Source organism: Emydura macquarii, unplaced genomic scaffold, assembly GCF_026122565.2.
Source record: "Emydura macquarii macquarii isolate MOO-44397 ecotype Brisbane River unplaced genomic scaffold, CSIRO-AGI_Emac_v2 contig_1568, whole genome shotgun sequence".
NCBI lineage: Eukaryota > Metazoa > Chordata > Testudines > Chelidae > Emydura > Emydura macquarii.
This window is the reverse complement of record NW_027131705.1, coordinates 102,543-127,389: the sequence shown is the minus strand read 5'-3', so window position 1 is coordinate 127,389 and position 24,847 is coordinate 102,543. Positions and strand designations below refer to the sequence as shown.

Here is a 24,847-nt window from a genome sequence, read left to right as displayed (position 1 = left end):
TTCAACTCTTGAGTTTAGCAGTATTACCAGTTGCCAACTGGTGGGCAACATATCAGACACATCCATATCACCATTCCAGGCCCAGTCCTTGTTATGCTCTCGGGTAGTCTCACAGTACTTTGTGATTGGTAAACCATTAGTAACCATGTCACCTTGGTATCTATTTTACTGCTCCTGTCTAGAATTAAAAAACATTCTCCTGTCCCCCTAAAAGGATGAAAATAGCCTATTTAACCACTGAAATTCCATCATTGAACTTGGCACTTATTTGGAGCTCAAGGGTTTGAAAAGACAGAATATATAACCATCACAGACTATAATACTGTAAACTCAGAGTTCTGTATTTACACAAAGCATGTAACATTACTATGAATTTTGTGTGTAATGGAAAATACTGATTATGGGAGGCAAAGGCACTCCAAAATGAACAATGGCTAAAAAACCTCCCTTTGCAATTCATATCAGCCCAAAATTCTTAACATGTCGTTTGAGGCAGGTGAAAGCCCACTTGGCAAATGCCCAAGGGAAGAAGAGATAGATACATCTCTCCCTGAAAAACAGAGAGAAATGTATGCCTTGACCTTTTACTATTTTGCACTTGAGTTAGTTTAACCTTACATAATACTATATAGCTATTTAAAACATTACAAGCCATGTATTAAAGCTTACTCACTCTTTTACATAGGGTGCACGGATATGCTTAATTTACTGTGAAAACTTGAACAGATTAATATACGTCCTCTGAAAATAACTCAATATTCAGTAGCCATTCAGTATGTTGCATTGATTATGCTTCCACATGAATAAGTAGTTATAAAAGTACTTACTGTTAGCATCAGAAGGTGCAATTAGGGTGACAAGATGTCCCGATTTTATAGGGACAATCCCAATATTTGGGGGTTTGTCTTATATTCTTGCCTATTACCTCCAACCCCATCCTGATTTTTCACACTTTCTATCTGGTCACCCTAGGTGCAATATATTTTCATTATTGTAGAGTAACAAGAAACAAATAGAGAAAATTAATTGCTGCTTGCAAATTTCACTTTGTTAAATTCCTTCATATAAAAAGGGTACAGCTTAATCTTTTCATACAAGCAGATAATGGAAGATATTAAACAATACGGCTTCACTTTAAGGAATTCGATAGGACTACTCCAGTCTAGAAATCAGGAGAAAACCATACACATGCAATAAGCAAATGCAAATAAGCAAAATCTTCCAAGCCTCCAAGAGAAGACCACCTGTATCAATAAAACTGTAAGGTTTCCAGTCTGATACATACATTCACAGCTTGTTACCCATTGCTGTGCAAAAACACTACATTATACTGCATCCAACCTCTAAAATTGTGTCTACAAACAGTCTACACGTAGCAAATGAGACCACATGGGAGTACCATACATTCAGGAACACCTTCAAGACCAGCTATGCTCTTCACTGAAAAATATGTAGAAAGTACTACCTATATTAAGCACATAAAGTTCAATAGTTTACAACTGATTTAGACATTAAACTTCTAATCAGCACATTTCCGTTACTGCACCTTTAGAACTGGCGTATCACTTTCATATTTTGAGTGGAGTTCTTGAGGAGCTAAAACTGGGTCTCCAAGCATGCGGAGTGCTTTTGTATCTGTTTTATTTTTACTTTAGTAATAGACTGTAAGCCAGTGGGCAGATGCCACCAGCCAAAGAGTTAAAATAAAACCCAAAATGTAGTTGAATTGAAGTTCCTCTCCTCTGGGCCAGATTTATTAACAAGGAGGATTCCAAAATGGGATCGAAGTAACACTGCACATGTGCTTGCAGTCAACAGAGGCCATTCCAGCCAGTTTTCAGCAGGCTAGGAGGATTGGAGAGGACATATCCTTTCTTTAGGATAACCTTTCCTGCAACACGTTCCCTTTTTCTTTTATAGATCATTCATGTGATGGCCAGTGATGGCTTCTACTTGTAATCCCTTACATACTGGAACTTAAGGAGTGTTCTTATACTTTCTTACATAGAAATCTTGCACTTGCACTTCTTCAAAATGTCTCTTGTGAATGGAAAATAATGGAGTCAGCTACAAATGGTGAAATCAACAGCTGATTGCCCCTGAATGCTGGGATCCAACCTCAGAGCCAAGGCTATCCAGTGGCACATCGCTTTCACATAATTTGAACAAGAACACACATAAAATTAGAAATGGTCTTTCAGAAAGCATCAAAGCTTCCTAAAATGTACCTGACACAGCTGCTCGTCTTTGGCTAGGGTTGTAGCGTTGCAAGACTCTCTTAGGGCTTTTCTACACTTGAAACACTACAGGGGAACAGCTATGCAGTGCTTCAGCATAGACACTACATACGCTAATGGGAGCAGTTCTCCCATCAGAGTAGGCAACCCACCTCCCCGAGAGGCGGTAGGTAGATCAATAGAATTCTTCCGACCTAGCGCAGTCTACAGTAGGGGTTAGGTTGGCTAAACTACGTTGCTCAGGGGTGTGAGTGATATAGGTGGGTAGACCTAACTTTTTATTTTAGACAGACCTTAGCTCCATATTTTGGGCCTGTTTGCTGTAGCTCAATCCAAAAATCATTTCATTCGGGGGAAAGCGGGGAGTGGAAGCTCCCTGTGAATAGGGATGTGGGGGGCGGGCAGAGGGATAGGAAGGGATAGGAGCAGGAGTGAGGAGAGGTACTGAGATTCAGCTGGGAGAGAGCCAGATCCAGGCTGGGAAGGAGGGCTCTAGGAGTTCCTACCTGCTTCTGGGCCCATCCTTGACCCTCTGGGTGCCACTCACTATTCCCTGGCCTGAGCTTGGGCTCTATTGCTCCAGCCCATTTGGGTCCCACCCTCGACTCCAACTTCTCCCCCAACAGGCATGAATTGATGCAGGGGGTGAAGCCCACACAAGAGGTACTAGCCCCACCACTACAGGGGGTGAAGCCCACACAAGAGGCACTAGCCCCACCGCCCATCCACTGAGTTCCACCACCCCTCATTTAATCTGTCATTTGAAGTCTCATGCAGTGTTGTTGTAGGCATGTCAGTTCCAGGATATTAGAGAGACAAGGTAGGTGAGGTAATATCTTTTACTGGATCAACTCTCTCACCAACAGAATTTGGTCCAATAAAAGAAATTATCCTCACCCAGCATCTCTCCCATTTGAAGTCTCAGACACTTTCTGTTCTAAAACAAAGAAGGTATTTTAAAAGAATATATGAAAGTAACAAAGTCAATAGCTAAGGATTCGGGAGTAAACCACCTTCCTACCAAAAGAAATCTCTCTTTTGCTTTCAAAGTGGACAGTACCAGCAAACTTTACTGTTCAGGTGTTCCTAGCAGTGACCCCCTCTAAATTGGTTGAGGTAGTCTTGTAAACCTTAACAGAGGAGACAGAAGTCTTCATCCTCTAATTCAGCAACAAGCAATATCCACTTTTAAGCAGCAGATCTGCAGCTATGTAGGATAATCAGCTGTAACAAACTCAAGACAAACTTTTCATTTTCTATCCTGTCATTTTGGAGACCATTTTGCCCATTTTTTCTTGGCATTGTAGGTTCTCTCCTTAGAATGATGACTCCTGGAGATCACTGAAAGAGGCATTTTTCTCAGTTAAAGGCCATATCAAAAGCCAACTCCTTTGTGGGAGAGCAGTACAAAAGGAGATACCAGCTTTTTTACAACTGGGAGCCAAAAGAAGGTGCCAGTCATATTGGAGAAGAGATGTTTTCTCACTCCAAAAAGAAATGCTGGAAGTGCCTTTTTATGGACCTTTATCAATTAAAAAAATAAATAAATAAACCAACCTCTCTAAAGAATATACAGGTAATCCATATTCTAAATCTCTAGGACTGGCTCTGGGCAGTTAACTTTCACATCTCCATGAGGTGGACGCACTGGATGTACCTCAGATACCATGTGGGTGACAATCATGGTTAATACAAGGTTCAGGCTGGGGGCTTGGAGCTCGTCTTCATCTTGGGTGCTGGAGGTTTATCTTTCTCTATTTAACAGGCTCATAACAGCCCAATTATACAACAGATTATTTTGTACAAGTACCCCATTAGACTCCTGCCCCAGTTGAACCACCACTTGGTTCACAGACAATGAAACAACTATCTAGAAAGATTGTTGTGATTATATCAGTTTTTTGTTTGTTTGCTGGGGGGTGGGAGGCACATATTAAATAGAGATTACCAAAATTCAGGGCAAATAATGCAATACCCTTTCTTTTTTTTTAGTGTGTGGGTTTTTTGTTTTTGTTTGGGGGGGGAAGGGGGAGGAACTCAATAGTTTAAATTTTTGCTTGTTTGTTGAATTATAATTTTCAGAATTTTGTGAAAGTTTAATATTTTTAAATTGGCAAATTCTTAAAGGAGAGAAAATTAAAATATAGTTTTAATTCAACTAGGTGGCTATTTGTTATCAGTTCTATCTTCAAAGCAAGTACCAATATGTTGCTTCTTTCAGAGTCTAGTCTAATTTTAAAACCAAAACATTTACATAAGTAGCAGGAGCTCAAGCAGCGTCTTTGTTCTGGTTGTGGTGAATGCTCAATAGCCTTTTATTTACAAGCTAGCTGCGAACTTGCATTGAAAATGTGAGCAACCATCCTTTTGTTTGTTTCATTGTACAACATGAGCCAACAAGGTAAAGTTAAAGGTAAAATTATTAAAGCCAGTAACATTATTAAAGAATTATTAAGAAATTGATAAAAAAATAAAGAAGCAGGGTTCAAATTCTAATACTGAAATTTGCATTCAAAACTTGCTTCCCCCATCCAATATTTAATCCTAAAATCAGATGCCTGATATAAAAGAAATGTTTCTATTTAACTCACATGAAGGCAATACTTATTGCACACATTTCTGAAGTGGCCTTTACATTGGAATCTGAGTGTTCAACGAGCTGTAAATTAATTAGATATATTTACAATTCCCATCATACAACAAGAAAAGGTTAAAGTTTCATAGCACACTGTCTGGTGAGCAGCAAAATGCAGATTTAGTACGGACCTACATGAAAGACAAACTGTTAATCAGTTGCCTTTTAAAAGATGCAGTCTCCACAAACTGCTTAAATTCAGGTAGAGAAAACATTGTTTCACTATTAAAGCATAGATAGCTCTAAGCTGCAATCTTTAGCTAGAGACACTGGCCACAAATGAAGTTGTAAAAGGAAAGGAATATTATCTGGATTTTAGCAAGTGGAAGAACTAAAGATTACATAACAATTTTAGTTGGTTGCTTAAAGCAAACATTATAACATGCACATCATTTACACACTTCTCAGAGTGAGGCACAATATTTAGTTAAACATATCTAGCCAGAAGATGACAGTTCTTTGCCTGCTCATTTGACCTGAATGCATTTTTTTTCCTGAAAGATTAAAATGACTGCCAGCAAAGATTGATTTTTTTGGAACCTTAAGATACGTAAATTTCACTGAAAAGATGTACATCTAACAACAATGGCAATAGATACTCTAACGAAACTAGCATAAGAATGATTAAAAAACTGGACAAAATGATTGTGTTTCAAATGATTCAAAGAATTCGGAGTAAAAATGCAGTTCTCAGGTATGTGCATTACCATGTTATTCCAAAAACATCTATCATTTTATAAAAGCTTACACAGAACTACATTAACTTAATTAAGATTTAAACCAATTACCAGATCTTGCTTTTATTTCTTCAGTAATCAGGATGATTGGGTAACTTTTCTAGCTTTTAAGATAAACACTGTATGAGGTCATATAGCAAATTAAGGCAGTGAATAATAATAAAGCAAATGAGATTTTTAAGGTACTACAGCTAAAGCTTCATTCTCAATACCTCTCTTTGGGTCTCCTCCAAGCCCATGGAAGCGGATGGAAGTATCTCATTTTCATTCCCTGGGTTACAAATCAAGTCTTTGGTTTCTGAGCAGTTTTATTTACAAAATGAGATTCATTTTTGGTACCATTTTCTGGATTGATTCATACATTTTAAAGACAGAAGGATCCATATTTATCATCCAATCTGAGCTCCCTATATAACATAGCCAATAGATTTTGACCCAGTAATTCCTGAATCAGTTTCATAATTTTGATATAGCTATGGCATTTCATTTTCATTTTGTACCAATTTTTACCAAACATTTCTCAGGTTGTACAAAAGCTATTATTTCATTTTTTACACCAATTTTCAGTCACATTTTAGATTCAGTTCCTTGCTCCAGAAAGAAAGACGGCAACTCAGTAACCTGGGAAGACTCCATGGGAACCTAGGGAGAAGCCCCCCAGACTCCACTCCCCACTCTGGAAGGAGAGATGGTGTCCTGATAACTGGAGCAGGTCCAGAAATGGAGGAGGCAGCACGAGGAGATGGTGCCCTCACTTCCTCCACCTCTCCTACTTCAAGAATCCCAATACCTACCCAGAAAACTGGTGTCAATTTTTTGCACTGATTTCTATTTTAATTTTTAGTAATAAAAACTAATAAATTCCTGGGAAATTTTAAACAAAATAAAAACCAAAAATGAAGGGCCTGGACTATAGCATATATCTTAGAAAGCCATCCAATCTTGATTTAAAAGCGTCAAGAGACGGAGAATCGCACACATGGAATTATTCCAGTGACTAATTACCTCACTGTTAAAAATCTGTATTTTATTTCTAGTTTGAATATGTCTAACTTCAGCTTCCAGCCATAGGATCCTGTTAGGCTAGATTAAAAAAGCCTCAACTACCAGAAAAAGATTTTTTTCCCCCCATGCTAAAGCTTATACAGACCATTGGCCAAGTCAGTTCTTAACCTTCTCTTGGAAAAACTTAAGTAAATATTGAGCTTTTTTAGTCTTTCACTCTAAGAAAAGTTTTCCAGAACTCATATAATTCTTTTAGCTCTTTTCTGAACCCTTTCCAATCTGTCAACATAATTTTTAAAAGGTGGATAAAGAACTGGAAAGTATTCCGGGAACGGTCTCACTAATGCTATGTTACAGTGATAATACTACCTCCATGATTGTACTTGATATTCTTCCACTTATACCTTCAAGGATCTCGTTAGGTCTTAGCCACTACATTGCATTGTGAGGTTATTGTTCAGCTGATTATCATGACCTTTAAGTTCCTTTATGAGTTACTGCCTTTCAAAATACAGAACCTACCTCCAGTAAATGTGACTACATTCTTTGTTCTTCGATGTTTGACCTTGCATTTGGTTACATTAAAATTGCATTGTTCAAGTTAGCCAATTTTACTAAGTGGTCAAGATGGCACTGTAGAACTAAGCTTCCATTATTCATTACTCCACCATTTTTGGTGTCAATCTTTAAACTTTGCCAGTAATTATTTTATATTTAATTCCAGTTAATTAATAAAGATTAAACAGCAATGGACTAAGAACAGATCTCTACAAGACCCCATTTGAAAAACCCTTACTGGATGATGGTTCCCCAGTTATAGTTACTTTTTTATATCTATGTGTTAGCCAGTTTTTAATCCATTTAGTATGTGCTACATATTTTTAAAAGTACTATACAATATCAATTGGAATATCATGTGGCACTCGATCAAACGGCTTACAGAAATCTATAGTATAGTCAATAGTATTTCCTTTATCAACCAAAATTGTAACCTGATCTTTTTTTTTTAAAGATAAGTTTCTTTTGACAAGGCCAATTTTCCATGAAATCATGTTGATCATCATTAATTACCCTACCATCCTTTCATTCAATTAATTTAATGTTATCTGATAATACCTACCCTATTTGCATTTATATATTTGTGATAAAAATTGAGTTTAGGGGTTAGCATGCTGATCACTGTCCATCCTGTTCAGATCAACACCATCACAAAGTATGTAAATTGCTAGTAAATCATTTTTGGTACAAAACAATAAATTATAAACCTAATTTTGAACATGACATTTAATTTCACAAGACATTTTGAAAGAGTTCATGGAACTGCTTTTTAGCCAAGCTGAGAAAATAGATTATGCACCAAAAGATACTAAAACTTTTCACTAAACATTGCAAAGCTTTCTTGTTTTATTCATTTTGTAAATCTGACGCTAACCCCCCCCCCCATTAACTGGTATTATTCATATAATAAAACAATTAAGAGTATTTAATTAATTGAAGAGTCAAGAAAAAATATGTTTCTCCTGCAAATGGAGTTCAGGCTCTTGTACGTATGTAGCAATCTGAAATACTATACATGGCATGAATTTTAAAATATTCATGCAGATATTCCTTCTCGAAGATTTTGAACTTTAATGTTATTCCTTTCATGCACCTAAAACGTCAACCATAACGTTACACTACTTTACTGAAATTATAGTTGTACTGATAGTGACACCTATGGTTAAATGCTGCCTAATACTTCCCATTATAAGCCTTGCTTTTCAGTTACTTATGACTTTGCCATACTAACTGTTCAGACTGAAATTTTTATGCTGGGGTGTCTATCTCAGGCGGATTTTGTTGTTATTGTTGAAAATTTCAGCAAAAGCAGTTAGCTGTTTTAAAAAAACGAAATTGGTGAAAATACATTTGAATGTGTTAAAAAATTCTCACAGCTATTTAACTGGAGAACTCTAGAACCTCCATGTTCTGGAGCACTCACTTGAAGTTTAGTGTGAGTGTCACCCTAGTGTTAGGGAAGTGCCTTTTGCAATCTCACTGAAAATCTGCCCATGTTTGGCCAAGGTACAAGCCTTTCCAGATATGTCTATACTGCAGCTGGGAGTGAACCCCTGACCCTGAGTAGACAGAATCATACGAACAGGGTTCAGGCTAACGTGCTAAAATTAGCAGCATGTACATTGCAAACGCTTGAGCTAGCCAGCCAAGTTCAGATGCAGGAAGTTGGATGGGTTTGAGTGCCTGAGCTGCTGTCCGAGCCTCAACATCCACACTTTTACTACACTATCATGAGCCCCACTGGAGCAGGTCTCTCAACCCAGGTGCGGAGACTTGCTCCCAGCTGCAGTGCAAACATACCTTCGGTTCACACATGCTCAGTAGAGGCTTGTTAGAGTTTGGCAGCTAATTGTTCTGAAGATTTTCTCTGCACTGAGCACACTTCATCCTCACGCAGCAACTATGTGCTGACCAGACGGCTCATATATCATCCGAGGGCTGCCGGGGCAATTGCCTGGAATTCCTCCTCCTAGCCGCCAGGGTTGTTGCGGCTTCAGGCACTAGCACTGACAGCAGAGACTGTCCCTCTTGTCTTCTCCACGCTACCCTACTGGTGCCCCCCAGGCAGCATGGATAAGAAGTTAATAGCCTGACTGGGATTCAGAGGAGCTACATGGCGGAACAATGAGAAGGTATAATGATAAGGGGAGGGGCTAGAGAGTGATGGGAACTGAGGCTGATGGGAGGATGAGAAGGAGAGAGAGGGAACCAATCAGGACACGCTGGAGGGGAGAGGGTTAGACAGAGAAGCAGGCTGAAAGTGGATGAAATAAGATGGGGACAGGCTGGGAGTGTCGGCAAGAAAGGCACTGTTACATTTTTCACTGATCGTGAATGTGGGATCTGGTTATTGTACCATTCAGTTCAAATTCTGCATGTTCCAGAATTGCATGCTCCAGAGTGCACCAAGCCCAATTTAGCTTGCAAGGTGGTTGGCATTCTTTAGCTTCCCAGCACTGGGAGAACCAGCATCTCCTTTTTGAAATCACTCCACTAACTCACTCTCACCTTTCATGTCAAAGAAACTACTTGTCAGCATTTACAAGGTGCTGCACAACTCAGCTCCTACCTATATCTCTGTTCTTATTATTCCCACCACCCTCTGCTTTCAAAGCCACTAACCAATCATGGATAAATCAACAAGAGGGTCGCTATTTGCTACCAGAGCTTTAAGACATGGATTCAGGCAGGGTTTATGGGAGAGATGGATGATTGAAGCTGTATTAAAGTTCTAGACATACAGTCATTTAGGGGAAGTAATAAAGAGAACGTAATAAGACAGACTTCCAAGTTAACATCCATTGAGCTGAATGGGAGCCATTGATACTTCTCTATAATTTCAGGCACAGTCTGAGGGAACAGAAACAAGACTGTGTTGGTTCATAATCATGACAGCTAAAACAAAAACCTGTGATACTTCCACCTCTCTGATATTTTGGATAACTAAGTGCATCATTTCATTTTTTTTAATGATAGATTATAAACTTCTTGAGTGGGGATGTGGATCTCCTGTTTGTCCTAAACTGTACAAAGCACATCATCAACGTTCAAACATATAATCAATTATTTATTATTATAAATAAAATAAGAAATGAAAAGCAGATCAATAGCGCCACTATCCAGCTATGATAACGGTGCCACCAATTTCCTGCTCTCTCATAGGTACAGTACTCTAATCCTTTAGATGGCTACTGAAATGTTTGGGGATACAGAAGAATCAACAGAGGAAACAGTTTGCCAAGGTGTGTATGTGTTTGTATACCAGGAAGGGGGAGGAACCTGGGCTCTCAATGGCTGTTTAGTGTATGCATGCCTACTTCGATACCTGTGCCAATATAAATTTCAAACTGATGGTAAAAATAATGCACTGTGCAAGTCTGTTACCCTGTGTCTATAACTATTTCTAAAGCACATTTCCCCCCAGCTCAGGAAATCATACATTACTCATGGAGGAATAGATATGTGTCAGAATTGGAGTTTAAATGCAATCAGTTCTAGGGTTATCTAAGAGCAAATGGCATCCGAACAATAAAAATGGCTGAAAGGCACTACTTCCCATGCTGTGATTGTTTAGAAATTGCTAAATTCATTTTTTAAAAAGTGTCCCTAAACATTTCACTTTAATATTAATAGGCACAAATGCTTTAGACCGAGAGAATATTCTCTCTTTTTCTTGGGTTTGATTGGAAACAACTAAAATATAAACATAACTGCCAAACATGACTATAGCAGTTAATTCAGTGCTATCATTCATTTACCTTAAAGCAATTTGGAATGACATTAAATCACATGTATATTAAATACGTTTAGATTTCTTAATTTTACTAAGTGACACTACACAAAAACTTTCACTCTGAATAATTAATCTCTCTGCATCTGCCGTACATTATCTTTTTTTGTTTCTCTGAGCTAATGTCTCAAGTTCTTGAGGGTCGTAAAATAAATTATGATTGCAATGCAAACTTGCCTTGTTTTAAACATAAAACAAAAAAACCGACAATAGATCTCTATACTACCTGATTATCAAAATGGTGATTTAAAAAAAATTCCATCTAGCAGAATGAATTTTAAACGCTTCTTACAGAAGTTTCCTTTTTTTAAACACATAGGAAGCACAAAATATAATTATGTTTGTTTTCTCTTGTTCACATGAACAGTTCCTTGAAATGCTTTAGTATTTACCTTTTCCTAGGCAATATCATCTGTCAAGATTTCTAGAAGTGCCAGAAGAAATGTATTGCCATGTTAAAAGTTATACAAAACAAAAACAACCAAATACTACACTTTAACAACATGTTTAATTACCCAGGACTGTCAGTAATCTTTATGAACCAAAGTCAATCTCCAGTTCTTTGTGTTCAGTTTCCACAGAAGCCATTGTACCATTCTAGAAGCGTAGAAGAAGAATAGGACAGTAGAAGCTGTACACAAGTATCTGAGGGCAGAATTCAGCTCTTAGTAACCTTGATGATTTTAGATTGCTTTTTCTTAAAACTAAGCCTATGGAAATAAACCCATCACTCACTTTGGTCACTATTTATTAGGTGCATATTATTCTTTGAGGAAGTATAATAAATGTAATAAACCATCATAAAACAAAGAAGGCAACAAATACAGTAATTCATTTTTATTGTTAGTTTTAGGATCAGTGAAGCAGCGGAGAGACAAACATGACAGCTGCAATCGTTAGATAAATCTATTCATTATATTTCTGTAAGAAACAGAAATTCTGTTAAATTCTTCTCAATTACTTTTCTTCTTAAAAAGCCCATTTAATAGTAGTAAATATGAAAGTCAAATGGAATGTGGCATAGTATATCTGTTGTCCTTTCAATATGATGACAAGCAATGGGAATATGGATGCTTTAGCGAGTTCCAATGTTCTATATTAGACCTCTGACAGCTGTGGAAAGCTCCAATTAGTTTGCTAGTCCAGGGTTTCCTTATGTAAAAATACAATTCTGTCATTTCTTATTAAGTCTCATGATCTGTTAAATGATTTTTATCATCAGTTGAATCGGTTTTATAAAGTTTCTCATTTGGAAGTTTAATTAGCTTGTCTAAAATTCAGTTTTAAGGTACCATTTCTGACTCAATGAGTAACTATTTTTCTTGGACATGTTTTTTTTCCCTTTTTAAATCTATTTTTCATTTGAACTTTTTTATGTATTATTTTTCAAGACTTCAGTAACATTAGTTGGGTGCTCAGTGCTTTTGAAATGCAGGTCACTTATTTATGTGCCTAAGTATGAACTTAAGAGTCTAATTTTAGGCACCCATTTTTGAAAATTCGGCCTAAACCTTTAGGTCCCAAAGATCTGGATATTATTGTTTCTACTTTTGGAAAATGTCCCAGAAATTTTTGCATCAGAAGCATTAAAAGTAGATGCTAACATATTAAAATTTGGTGCCTAAATTAAAAATAGTCTGATTTTAGAGGCGCTGATTACCTGTGGCACTCACTGACTTCAATGGAAGCGGTAGATGCTCAACATGTTTTAAGAGTCTGGACACTACTTGAGGCAGGAATAGGCAGGAGAATCACACTGTTACCAGGAAAAGGCAGGTCTACATGATTGGGAACTCCCCTGCTGAGAGGAACAGACAGGCCTCTAACCAGAGCTGATCCAGAGAACAGAAGGTGTGCTGTCTGCCGGGTGCTAAGATATGAGATGTGGACCTGAGGCTGAAGAGGATCCTAGCGGGAGCAGGTAAGAATCCATTGATTGTCCTTCATGTGGGTACAAATGATATGGCTAGATTCTCGCTGGAACGTATCAAAGGAGATTATGCCAGGCTGGGGAAGACTCTTAAGGAAATTGAGGCTCAGGTGATCTTCAGTGGGATTCTACCTGTCCCTAGAGGAGGAAAACAAAGGTGTGACAATAATTTGATAATCAATAGATGGCTCAGGCAGTGGTGCTATAAGGAGGGCTTTGGGATGTATGGTCATTGGGAGGCATTCATGGACAAAGGACTCTTTCTCTTGGGATGGACTTCACCTGAGTAGGGAGGGAAATGCACTTCTAGGATGGAGGCTGGCCCAACTGATTAAGAGAGCTTTAAACTAGGGAGTTGGGGGAGATGGTTGGGAGATTCCCAGGTAATCTTCACACCTGATTTTAGCATTGAGAGGGAGGAAAATGAAGTAAGAAAGGACACAGCACAGGGAAGCAGAATGGACATTAAGAGGAAGGGTAGTGTAGACACCAGTCTAATATGTGATATTGGCAGTAGAATGACTATGCCAAATCAGGTAAGGAATGTGAGCGAAGCCAAACAGCAAAAATTAAGATGTTTTTATACCAATGAGAGGAGAGTAGGTAACAAAGTGGAGGAACCACAGCTACTGGTATAGGAAATGAAACCAGATATTATAGGGATAACAGAAACATGGTGGAATACTAGTCACAACTGGTGTACAAGTATTGAAGGGTATGTGTTGTTTATGAAAGACAGATATAAAGGCAAAGGTGATGGAGTAGTATTGTGTATTAATGATGAGGTAGACTGTAAAGAAATTAGAAGTGATGGAATCGATAAGACAGAGTCTGTCTGGGTAAAAATCACATTGGAGAAGAAAACTATTAGAGTTTCCCCTGGGATAGTGCTTGGGGTGTACTACAGACCCGATATAGGTTGGAGGAAAAGTGCTAGTAGTAATAATAGGGCCCAGATTTTCCTGGATGTGATAGCTGACTGATTCCTTCACCAAATAGTTACTGAATCAACAAGAGGGGATGCCATTTTAGATTTGGTATTGGTGAGTACTGTGGACCTCATAGAAGAACTGGTTGTAGGGGACAACCTTGGTTTGAACGACCATGAATTAATTCAGTTCAAACTAAATGGAAGGATAAAGAAAAATAGATCTGTGACTAGAGTATTTGACTTCAAAAGGGCTAACTATAAAAAATTAAGGGAATTAACTGGGGAAGTGAACTGGACTGAAAGATCTCATGGATCTAAAGGTGGAGGAGGCTTGGAATTACTTCGAGTCAAAGTTGTAGGTAATATCTGAAGCCTGTATCCCAAGGAAGAGGAAAAAATTCAGAGGCAAGAGTTGTAGATCAAGTTGGATGAGTAAGCATCTTAGACAAGTGATTAAGAGAAATCAGAAAACCTACAAGGAGTGGAAGATGGGAGGAATCAGCAAGGAAAGCTAACTCTTGGAGGTCAGAACATATAGAGATAAAGTGAGAAAGGCCCAAAGCCAAGTAGAGTTGGACCTTGCAAAGGGAATTAAAACCAATAGTAAAAGGTTCTATAGCCATATAAATAGGAAGAAAACAAAGAAAGAAGAAGTGGGACCGCAAAGCGCTGAGGATGGGGGTGGAGGTTAAGGATAATCTAGGCATGGCTGAATATCTAAACAAATACTTTGCCTCTGTTTTTAATGAGGCTAATTATGAGGTTGGGGACAGTGGTAGGGTAGCTAATGGGAATCAGGATATGGAGATAGAAATTATCACATCCGAGGTAGAAGCCAAACTTGAACAGTTTAATGGGACTAAACTGGGGGGTTGTGGCGGTGTGGATAATCTCCATCCAAGAATATTAAAGGAACTAACACATGAAGTTGAATGCCCATTAGCAAGAATTTTTAATGAATCTGTAAACTCAGGGGCTGTACTGTATGACTGGAGAATTGCTAACATAGTTCCTATTTTTTATGAAAGGGGAAAAATGTGATCCGGGTAACTACAGGCCTGTTAGTTTAACCTCTGTAGTATGCCAAGTCTTGGAAAAAAATTTGATAGAGAAAATAGTTAAGGACATCAAGGTTAACGGTAATTGGTATAAAATACAACATGGCTTCACAAAAGATTGATCGTGCCAGACCAACCTGATGTCCTTTTTTGAAAAGATAACGTATTTTTAAGACAAAGGGAATGAAGTGGATCTAACTTACCTAGATTCTAGTAAGGCATTTGATATGGTTCCACATGGGGAATTATTAGTTAAATTGGAAAAGATGGAGATTAATATGAAAATTGAAAGGTGGTACAGGAAACGGTTTAAGGGGGTCTACAATGGGTCATACTGAAATGTGAACTGTCAGGCTGGAGGGAGTTTAAAAGCGAGTTCCTCAGGGATTGGTCTTGGGACCAATCTTATTTAACCGTTTTATTACTGATCTTGTCACAAAAAGTGGGAAAGTCCTAATAAAGTTTGCAGATGACACAAAGTTGGGAGGTATTGCCAGTACAGAGAAGGCTTGGGATATCATACAGGAAGATCTGGATCACCTTGTAATCTGGAGTAATACAAATAGGATTAAATTTAATAATGGAAAGTGCAAGGTTATGCATTTAGGGACGAATGACAAGAATTTGTGCTATAACCTGGATACGCATCAGTTGGAAGCGACAGAGGAGGAGAAGGACCTGGGCGATTGGTTTATCACAGGATGACTATGAGCCCCCAATGTGATGTGGCCGTGAAAAAAGCTAATGCAGTCCTTGGATGCACCAGACAAGGTATTTCCAGTAGAGATAGGGAGGTGTTAGTACCGTTATACAAGGTGCTGGTGAGACCTCATCTGGAATACTGTGTGCAGTTCTGGTCCCCCATGTTTAAGAAAGATGAATTCAAACTATAACAGATGCAGAGAAGGGCTACAAGGATGATCCGAGGAATGGAAAGCCTGCCTTATGAGAGGAGACTCAGAGGTTGGCTTGTGTAGTCTAACCAAAGGGAGGTTTAGGGAAGATACGATTGCGCTCTATAACTACATCAGAGGAATAAATACTAGGGAGGGAGAGGAATTAAGTTCAGTGTCAATGTGGACACAAGAACTAATGAATATAAACTGGCCATCAGGAAGTTTAGACTTGAAATTAGTCGCAGGTTTCTAACCATCAGAGGAGTGAAGTTCTGAAATAGCCTTCCAAGGGGAGCAGTGGGGGCATAAAACCTAGATGGCTTCAGAACTGAGCTTGATAAATTTATGGAGGGGCTGGTATGATGAGACAGCCTAGTTTGGCAATTGACTGATCTTTAACTACTGGTGGTAGATATGCCAATGGCCTGTGATGGGGCATTTGATGGGGTGGATTCTGAGTTATTACAGAGAATTCTTTCTTGAATGTCTGGCTGGTGATTCTTGCCCACATGCTCAGGGTTTAACTGATTGTCATATTTGGGTTTGGGAAGGAATTTTTCCTCCAGGGAAGATTGGCAAAGGCTCTGAGGTTTTTGGCCTCCTCTGTAGAATGGGGCACAACTCACTTGCTGATGGATTCTCTACACCTTAAAGTCTTTAACCATGATTTGAGGACTTTAATAACACAGTCATAGGTTAGAGTGGGTGGGTGAGGTTCTGTGGCCTGCACTGTGCAGGAAGTCAGACTAGATCATATTGGTTCCTTCTGACCTTAGAGTCGAGGAGTATTTAAATGTAGATTTAGGCACCCATATTCAGAAAATTTGGCAAATGCTTCTTAGTTGGTGTTATAGAAGAACAAATTAGTTTAAATATGTTTTTGCATTGCTTCTTTGTGCAAAATTTTTATAACCCATTCAACAATTTTAATTTCGGAATAACTGCCCCTAGGTTCTATAACCACTGGAAGTCACCAGATGGCTCTGTTAACAAATTGCATTGTAAGTTCTGTTTAATTGAATGTATAGTATGTTGTTTAAGAAAGAAATGCTTATTGCCAGCTGTGATGAGTTTTGTTTTAGCTATTTGGGATATCACCAGTAAAGCCTATTTTGCCTGAATCTCTTCCTATTAGTATGCAAAACCACTTATGTGTGAGTTAGGTATAAAATTATACATAGATCATCTAACTCAAAACCACAAAAGTAAGGAAAATAAATGTTAAGGCATATAACATGCCGTTTATTCCTCCACCCAGAGAATCACACTTCACTACTAGAACCACCACTATGCAATACAGACAACACGTCACAATCTTAATTCTGCCTTAGTAGGGATGTCAGCCTTCCTTCCTTCTTTCCCTGGACTCCCTACTACCACAGGACTTCCCCCGTACTGTCCGTTCTGCACTGTTCTGGATACCCACACTCATTCATGTTTGGGGACTAACTACAACATAAACCAACAGTTTACTAACTTTTTGGGGAGCCAGTTTTTAAATTGATTAGAAATCAGAAAGCAATTCACCACTTTTCTTGAAACACCTCAGAAAATGCAAGTTTTACTACAAGATTTTGAGCTGAACATCTAGGGAAGATATGCTGTGTTCAGTATTAAACAACGAGCCGGAACTCCTGCTTTAAGTACAAAACTGAATTCAACCTTCACTATGACAATGCCAGAGTTTTCGTAGATGCACCTGCTGCCACCTATAGGTTATGTCTCTGCCATTTGAGCAGAATAAAATCAGTGAACATAGAAGGGTATAAAATTCTTCTTGTTCAGAAATGATTGTGTATTTGTATGCAATAAGGGTAAGTAATTGAGTTGCCTAGTAATATTTGCATAGATTGGGAGAGTACAGTCCACATTCTGCAAGAGCATACATAAGATTTTTCATCTTGATCTTTTTAACATTTAAAAAATTTAAATAATGAATTGCCATCTTCCTCTTCCATATTGTGGTAGAGTTTTCTGAAGACTTTCTTAAGAAGGCAATACATCTAATTTTAGAGCTTTTTGAAAGGAAATGTCAGTGAGTAAACATCCACAACCACTAGAGAAAATAGAACAAGTTCATATTAACACTAAAAACTTCAACTGCCACAACAAGCCAAAACAACAAACAAAAAGCCTGCTGATACTAACAAGTATTCTTGACAAACATTTAGAAAAAAACAACGAATTAATTTCTCAAGATTAATTCATTTGAATCTGACTGTCAGTGAGCTCCCTGATACAAAGGACATAACCAGGAATTTCTAGAATAATTCCTTGCCTTAAGTTTCACCGAGACAACTGATATCAGTCAAATTGCTTGCTACTGCAAGGTGCCGTCTGTGCTCGAGTAGGTGCAGCTAGGGGTAGGATACAGTCAGTGGTAAGGAATGGCTTGTAGAACTTAGTGATGTTCATAATCTCTCAGACTGTTTCAGGAGCCACAGTTTATTTTTTCCTCCATGTCATTTTATTCTTGATCATTTAACTTCTGATGTTTCCATCTACCTTTCTGCAGTATTGGTTGACTGGGACTGATGTTTGAGCTGGGAGAAAAAGGAGAGGAATGAGTATTATAGCTTGAAAACAGAATCCAGTTTAAGATTACCATGAGGGCAGTTTTGCTCCATGGTGAATTAATCTTCACGTAGACATTCATATATCATTCCAGATTTTTCACTGCCAGAAAGCGCTGAACATTTTTGAGACAGTATGAAGGTAACAAAGAAGATTTTTACTGCTGGGTGTGTTAAGAACTGAGAAGCTTTGGAACTAGCAACAGGACTCCAGATACAACTTCCATAGAAGTAACTGAAGTAGGAAACTCTAGAAAACATTACAAATGAAAACGAAGGAGGGAAATTCAGGTGTGCTCCTACGAGAAGAGAAGATCAGTTTGTACATAGGACTATATCACCCCATTCTCAGTCACAGCATAGTGAGTGAATCCACATTCCAGACTACTGGGAGTATCAAGTAGTTGTTTGAAACAAGTGTTGAGATGAAAAAGGAAGGAAGGAAATTGAGAGACACCACCTACAACCAAGAGCTGCATCGACCAAGGACTGGAAGTTCATTTTATAATGCTTGGTGCACGTGTGCACCAATGACTAGGTGACTGATGTTTACATTTAAATATGAAACTGTTTTCTGTACTATAAAGAGCAAGCTGAAAAGACAGGAATGGGCTTGTTAGGGTTAGGTGAATAGCCAACTTCATCCAGCAGGGCATAGAGGATTTAGGACTTCTCTCACTGGGATTTTTAGCCACCAGTCCAACTACACTTTCTCTAAGGACTTCACCCTGATGCAGTGGGAAGGCTTGCTTGAACCTATGACTCTGAGAGCTATGCTAGAAGGAGTTCTAACTCCTGGTAGGGCAGGCCAGACAGGTCAAAGAGGAGAGACCAGATAAGAAGCAGTCCACTGATCCCCTAGGTTGGGGATTGAGCAATACGCCATGTTGGATCATGTAAGTGTGTGCCCCATGTGCCCTAGAAGTTTGAGGCATTTTTGAACCGTAGTGAGAGGATAGATCTTTAGATCTAGTGCAATGTCTCAATGGTTGGAACTTCTGCTTCAGCAAGAATATCCTGGCCTGTGTAGAGTCCAGGACTGCATCAGTGGATTCTATTTAAACTGGAGTTAGAATAGATTTGTCTGTATTGATTAGAAGACCTAGCACATGAAAAACTGACAGAATAGCAGCTTCGCTGGAGTGCATTTGTGACCTGGATTGGCCTCTCACCTGTCAATCGTCCAGGTAAGGGAACACGTGGATTCCCAACCTCCATAAGAATGCTGCTATTACTGCCATACATTTTGTGAATATGCAAGGGGCTGCTAAAAGCCCAAAAGGTCAAATTGTGAACTGGTAGTGGGATTCGTTGATCATGAATCTGAGAAATTTTCAGTGCCTCCGATGAATTGCTACATGAAAGTAAGTGTCCCCTAAATTGAGAGCAGCATACCAGTCCCTGACATTTAAGGAGAGGATAATAAATGTAAGAGCAACCATCCAGAGTTTTGTTTTCTTCAGGAACTTGTTTAGTTGCCTTAGATCTGAAATAGGCATAAGACCTCCCTTGTCTTCAAGATTAGAAAGTATTGGGAATAAAACCTTTTCCTTGAAAAGACATGGGAACGTCCTCTGTGGCCCCCATGTAGAAAGTACCTCAAGTACTCCTCAAGTAGCAAGCTCTTGTGAGAGTGGCCACTGAAGAGGGACAAGGAAAGAGGTGGGAAGCAGGGATAGAAATAAATTGAAGGGTGAACCTGTTACATCAGGTTTAAGATCCATGGGTCCAAAGCGATACAAGACCAAGCACTTAAACTGGCAAAAGGAGGGGAAGGGAAAAATGGTTCTGAGATAGCCTCATTAATAAGGAGAGCTACCATAGAGGGGGCCATAGAGGTCAAAACATCGACCAATCTGTGCAAATGTTCTTGCATTTCCTTTAGCAGGATATCCAGAACTGTAGTAACACTCCTTAATAAGTTTTGATTGACTTTTAAGTCATCAGGCAATGGGGTAAGTAGATTCTGTAACCATCACCTCATCAGGCAACAAAGATGAAGAGGCTAGTTGCTGTTGAGAAGCTCCCTCATCTAACTGCTGCACAAGAGAGTCCCAAATAAGCAACTCCCCTTGTGCGATACTGGTCTCAATCAGGATCAGGTGGGAATTTTGCATTGTAGGTGAAATCAGTACCAATGAGTTAAGTAATTTATGAGCTGCCTTGAAAGGCTTGGGTGTCAATGATACTTTCAAGGGTTCTTGACCCTGTGGTACAACAAGCTGTGCCAGTCCTGGGATCGGTCTCAATGGGCTCTTTTTGGGCTCCGGAGTCAACAATTTGTCTTGGCGTGCAGGTTGTATCTGGGGATGCCTCTTCTTTGAGTGCTCCTAAGAGCCTTTGCCTCCACTTGCTGCCTTGCCTGTAGATTTCGAAGGCCCTGGTACTGAATCCTTCAAAGACTTACAAAGTCTTTTCTTCGGTACTGGGCTGGTGCGGAGGGTCTGTATATAGACACAGCTAAAATGCAAAGAGCACTCCTGACAGACTTGAACATGCTCAGTACCCGTTCCAAATGAGAATATTCCAATGGAGGGCAAAATGCAGATTTCATGACTAAGTACATGAGCCTGGCAGCCCCATCCTTTTCGGAACAAGGTTTGAATTCTCTACAAATGTGATATTTGTCACCTACATGTGCTCCCCCAAACATTTAATGCAGCTGCGGTGAGAATCACTCACTGGCATAGTTTTGCCACACAAGCAGGCCTGGAAGCTGGGAGAACATGGTATGAGCTCACATCCCAAGAGCACCATAACCTATCTACTAAAGTTTTTATACTACACTAAGTAATGGACAACTAACTCATGTTACACTCAAAATATTGAGATCTAATATTGAGATCTAAGACACCATTCTCACTTCCCTTAGAAAACTCTTTCCTGATTCATAAATTTAACCTGTAAGGTTAACAGTTTCATAGTTCCTGGGAAACACAGTTGTCAATGGAGGTTGTGACCTCAGAGAAAGACACACACACACAAAGGTATATGAAGGTTACTTACCTGTAACCGGAGTTCTTCAATAAGCATATTCACAATATTGGGATGTCAGTGTGTGCTGCTCACACAATGGTACCTTCTTATAACAGAGCCCACTGGAACACTCAGACGTCCCTCGTACTCAGGCACTCTGACTTCATGAACATTTTGAGTAAGAGGATATGAAAGAGTACATACTGCCTCTGATGCCTGAGCTCCTTACTCCATTTCCTGAACCTCAAGATTCCCTTAGGATTCCAAAGAAGAGGGGAAGGTGGGTGGGGAGCATGAATATGCAGGGTCTATCTTGAAGAACTCCTGTTATGGGTAAGTAACCTTCATTTCTTTTTCAAGTGTCCTCTACACATCCAAATCATTGGATAGTTTCATAACCAGTAACTCATGAATGGAACACAGGTCTTGGAGTCCTAATCAAAAAGGGACTGAAGTATTATCCTGCCAAACAGAGCATCCAATCTAGACACTAGGTCTAGGGAGTAGTGTTTTGTAAATTTATGTTTAGAGCACCAAGTAGCAGCCAAGTACAGATCTCTGTAACAGAGGCATGCTCTGGAGTTAACCATCACTGTAGAGTGTGACCTAACCCCTACAGGAGGTGGAACAGGCACCAGATTTCCTCTATTTACAGTCTAACATTTATTTCTCTGAAGAGAAAGTGTTCCTTATTGTTTGCATATGAAAAGACTAAAGGATTTTTCTACATGTCTTGGTTCTGTTAAAATAGGATGCTAAAAGAGTTCTGGCATACTAAGTATGCAGCTTTGATTTGCTATATGAATGTAAGATCTAGGGGAAAATATTGGTAGACGAATCATTTGATTAAGGTTAAAGTCAGATACCAACTTGGGAAGAGATCAAGGATTAGAGTGAAGCACCTTTATTTCCTTGTGGAGTATACTGAATGGAGGCTCAGCCATGAGGGCATTTAGTTCACTCATTTATCCAGCTGGTGTTATGACTATGACTATGATTATAGTCATTTTGATAGATAGGTGGAGCAGAGAACACTCTCCCATTGGTTCAAATGGAGGTTTCATCAACTGCGTAATGATTAAATTGAAATCCTACGACAGTACTGGATCCTTTAGTGATGGATACCTTTGACAAGTCTCCTCATAAATTTCTTAGCTGTATCATGTGCAAAGACTGCTTTACTGTCTGTCAGTGCATGATGGGAAGCTATAAATGTTAGGTCAACTTTCAAGGGGGATATAAAAAGTCCTGAATTATTTAATTGAATTAAATATTCAAGAATATATTGAATTGGTGCTACTGGTGTAGCTACATATCTTGCTTGCCCACTTTACAAACGACTCCATTTGGGATCATAGTATTTTCTTTTGAGTGTTTTGTAGAGTTTACCAATGCCTGCTGCACTTTTAATGGGCAATATTTTTCAAAATTAGGGACAGTGATAGAGGGTCCAGGTGCTAAATTCTGCCCTTCTGTTGAGTTAATAAATCCAGGAAGAGCTCTGTGTACTCCATTGGAGAACTGAAGAAGGTCTAAGAACCATTTCTATCTTGGCCACGCTATGTCAGTCAGAATTATTTTGGTTCTGTGTTATCTTTTCTTTATCACTTTCTGTATGAAAGGGAAAGTAGAGCAGACCTTTTACAAAGTCGAAGAGAAATACATCTGATATGAATAGACTCTCTCCCTATTCTTGAGCAGAACATATGACGCGTCATATTTTACCTGGCCACAAATAAATCTATGTCTGAGTACCCGCACAAGGTGAAGATCTTATCTATCATGGATTTTTTATAGCGACCATTCGTGAAGTTCTGATATATCTGCTCAGTTGATCTACCAGGCTGTTGTCCTTGCTTGCTAGATGTACAGCTATGATAAACACTGAGTCTACCATGTCAAGAACAGAAGTATCTTTCTTGACATAGTTAACCATGTGAACATGCGGCCCGTATTTGGTTTCTAATTTAATACCAGCCAATGTGGTTTTACATAAGTGACTGAAGCCACAAGGTACCTAGCAAGAACCGTCTGGAGTGGGATTTTAATGAAGCATGGACAGATCTAGTGGTAACAAAACTTTTTGAAAAGATCATATATCATTTTCAATGGGTCTGCTATGATTCCATTTTAGTGAAAGCAAAGCGCTGACCATATTGACCATGAGATGTCACAGTAACAAAGCCTTCCATATGTGAAAAGGATATGGATCATCACTGTCAAACAAATTCAAAAGCAATCATTTTTATTGTTTCTGTTAAAAAATAAATGTACTGTGCTCCAAACATTTCACATTAGCAAGGCCAGCCATAAGCAAAGCAGAAAAATCCCACAAAAATTATTTGAAAGCTGAAGAAATATTCTTACAGAAAGAGACTTAAGAAGCTCAATTTATTGAGTTTATCAAAAAAGAAGATTGAGCAGAGACTTTATTACAGTATGTAAGTGCCTTTACACGGAGAAAATTCCAGGATTACCAGGATCTTTTATCTACCTGAGAAAGGCATAACGAGAACCAATGGCTGACAAATTCAAATTATAAATAAGGCACTTTAAAAAAAAGCAATGATAGTGGTTAACCACTGGAACAAATTACCAAAGGAAGGAGTGAATTTTCCATCTCTTGAAGTCTTCAGATCAAGAGCGGATGCCTTTCTGGAAGATATGCTTTAGTCAAAACAAGTTATTGGGCTCAAAATGGGGTGGCTGGATGAAATATTATAATCTTTGTTATACAGAAGCTCAGACTAGATAATGTAATGGCCCGTTATGGACTCCAAAATCTATGAAACTATTAAATCAAGACATTGTTTAGGGACCATCACAAACTCTGAAATTTACAAATTGGCTCAACTTCACCTTCCTGTGTTAGACTGTACTATGGTTTGCCCAAGTGAAAAAAATCAACATGTTGCTGCCCATATCCAAAGGGTGGTGGACTCCAGGGCACATGTCAGTTTCTATTATTAAATACAATTACATCACAAGGTCTGGCAAAATCATTTATTTGCATTATGTACATGGCTCTTACTGGTCTTAAACCCAACCACACCAAACTTCACCAAGGAAAATTCAGAAACCCATGTTCAAATCACCACTCCCAGCCAAACCGGAACTATAATGCTTTTGTCAGAGGTCTTCAACCATCCTCTTAGAGACCTTGGAATTTTCCCTGTCTGGCAGACCTTTCACCCTCTAGTAAAGATGCAGACAAGAAGCTGCAGATTCCCCCTCAGAAGATTAATCACACTACCTACTGCTTAACAGACTCATCATAAATAACTGCCTGTCTTCCCTTTCGAGCAGCAGGACCAGAGTGAAAGACGGCTCATAACCTAATTCCGCTCCCCATCTCAGCATGTTAGGATCTTGCAGATTTTAAGACAGTCCTCCACATCAGCAGCAGATTTATTTTTCTAGGTTTGTCATTAGAGTTCATTAGAATGTAAAGTGAAAGCCACTCCCATTTGATCACTTCAGCAATCTCAAAAGTCACATAGCCACAGTTTACGTTCTAAAAG

The 24,847-nt window shown here is 38.9% G+C and overlaps 1 protein-coding gene across 3 annotated transcripts in view; it reads right to left on the bottom strand.

The window, feature by feature from the left end:
* CTNNA2 (catenin alpha 2) overlaps nucleotides 1-24,847 on the bottom strand; it is a 689,583-nt gene that overhangs the window by 576,932 nt on the left and 87,804 nt on the right. The window lies entirely within an intron of this gene.